The sequence below is a fragment of the Schistocerca serialis genome, chromosome 4, assembly GCF_023864345.2.
Source record: "Schistocerca serialis cubense isolate TAMUIC-IGC-003099 chromosome 4, iqSchSeri2.2, whole genome shotgun sequence".
Taxonomy (NCBI): domain Eukaryota; kingdom Metazoa; phylum Arthropoda; class Insecta; order Orthoptera; family Acrididae; genus Schistocerca; species Schistocerca serialis.
In genome coordinates, this window is record NC_064641.1 from 416,990,541 (window position 1) to 416,993,040 (window position 2,500).

Consider the following 2,500-nt stretch of genomic DNA (forward strand, 5'->3'; position numbering starts at 1 on the left):
CTGCCCGGCGGTATATCTGGAGGAGTCGATTCGCCCCTTTGGGCGCTCGGGCTCCCGGCAAGCGCGCGCTGTTCTTACCGGATGACGGACCTACCTGGCCCGGCCCCGGACCCACGCCGCTGTTGGCTCGGGATGCTCTCAGGCGGAATAATCGCTCCCGTCAGCGGCGCTTCAGCTTTGGACAATTTCACGACCCGTCTTGAAACACGGACCAAGGAGTCTAACATGTGCGCGAGTCATTGGGCTGTACGAAACCTAAAGGCGTAATGAAAGTGAAGGTCTCGCCTTGCGCGGGCCGAGGGAGGATGGGGCTTCCCCGCCCTTCACGGGGCGGCCGCCTCCGCACTCCCGGGGCGTCTCGTCCTCATTGCGAGGTGAGGCGCACCTAGAGCGTACACCTTGGGACCCGAAAGATGGTGAACTATGCATGGCCAGGACGAAGTCAGGGGAAACCCTGATGGAGGTCCGTAGCGATTCTGACGTGCAAATCGATCGTCCGAGCTGGGTATAGGGGCGAAAGACTAATCGAACCATCTAGTAGCTGGTTCCCTCCGAAGTTTCCCTCAGGGTAGCTGGTGCTCGTACGAGTCTCATCCGGTAAAGCGAATGATTAGAGGCCTTGGGGCCGAAACGAACTCAACCTATTCCCAAACTTTAAATGGGTGAGATCTCCGGCTGCTTGATATGCTGAAGCCGCGAGCAAACGACTCGGATCGGAGTGCCAAGTGGGCCACTTTTGGTAAGCAGAACTGGCGCTGTGGGATGAACCAAACGCCGCGTTAAGGCGCCCGAATCGACGCTCATGGGAAACCATGAAAGGCGTTGGTTGCTTAAGACAGCAGGACGGTGGCCATGGAAGTCGGAATCCGCTAAGGAGTGTGTAACAACTCACCTGCTGAAGCACTAGCCCTGAAAATGGATGGCGCTGAAGCGTCGTGCCTATTCTCGGCCGTCAGTCTGGCAGTCATGGCCGGTCCTTGCGGACGGCCGCGAAGCCCTGACGAGTAGGAGGGTCGCGGCGGTGGGCACAGAAGGGTCTGGGCGTGAGCCTGCCTGGAGCCGCCGTCGGTGCAGATCTTGGTGGTAGTAGCAAATACTCCAGCGAGGCCCTGGAGGGCTGACGCGGAGAAGGGTTTCGTGTGAACAGCCATTGCACACGAGTCAGTCGGTCCTAAGCCCTAGGAGAAATCCGATGTTGATGGGGCCGTCATAGCATTATGCACTTTGTGCTGGCCCCCGTTGGGCGAAAGGGAAACCGGTTCCTATTCCGGAACCCGGCAGCGGATTCGATACAAGTCGGACCCCTCTTTTAGAGATGCTCGTCGGGGTAACCCAAAAGGACCCGGAGACGCCGTCGGGAGATCGGGGAAGAGTTTTCTTTTCTGCATGAGCGTTCGAGTTCCCTGGAATCCTCTAGCAGGGAGATAGGGTTTGGAACGCGAAGAGCACCGCAGTTGCGGCGGTGTCCCGATCTGCCCCTCGGACCTTGAAAATCCGGGAGAGGGCCACGTGGAGGTGTCGCGCCGGTTCGTACCCATATCCGCAGCAGGTCTCCAAGGTGAAGAGCCTCTAGTCGATAGAATAATGTAGGTAAGGGAAGTCGGCAAATTGGATCCGTAACTTCGGGATAAGGATTGGCTCTGAGGATCGGGGCATGTCGGGCTTGGTCGGGAAGTGGGTCAGCGCTAACGTGCCGGGCCTGGGCGAGGTGAGTGCCGTAGGGGTGCCGGTAAGTGCGGGCGTTTAGCGCGGGCGTGGTCTGCTCTCGCCGTTGGTCAGCCTCGTGCTGGCCGGCGGTGCAGGATGCGCGCGCCTGCGCGTCGTCCGCGCCCCGGTGCTTTAACCTGCATGCAGGATCCGAGCTCGGTCCCGTGCCTTGGCCTCCCACGGATCTTCCTTGCTGCGAGGCCGCGTCCGCCTTAGCGTGCTCCTACGGGGGCGCGCGGGTGCGCGGATTCTCTTCGGCCGCCATTCAACGATTAACTCAGAACTGGCACGGACTGGGGGAATCAGACTGTCTAATTAAAACAAAGCATTGCGATGGCCCTAGCGGGTGTTGACGCAATGTGATTTCTGCCCAGTGCTCTGAATGTCAACGTTCAGAAATTCAAGCAAGCGCGGGTAAACGGCGGGAGTAACTATGACTCTCTAACTATGACTCTCTTAAGGCGGCCAAGTGGCGGCGGTGTGGCTGCATCCGGACTTGGCTTTTCGAAGTGCGGTCTTGATGTAGTCGTGCTGCTGCTGCGAGGTGCCTTCCTTGGGCTGTAGTTACAGGGAGAGTGATGCGCAATACATGGGCCTAGCCCTCTTAGCCTCTCCTCTCCTGCGGTCTTCTCCCCTTCTCGTGGGGCCGCTGATTTTCGCAGAGTGGAAGACTGCACCAGGGGCTTGGGGGGGTTACCAGCCCTCCCTCGCATTATCCCTTTTAAGTTGGGGGCAGCACACAAGTAAACAAAAGTGGTGGCCCTTCCGCTGAAGGTGCCACCCGAGCTTCCCC

At 59.3% G+C, this 2,500-nt stretch overlaps 1 pseudogene; it reads left to right on the forward strand.

Moving 5' to 3' along the window:
• Positions 1-2,500, forward strand: part of LOC126475636 (large subunit ribosomal RNA) — a 7,259-nt pseudogene that overhangs the window by 727 nt on the left and 4,032 nt on the right.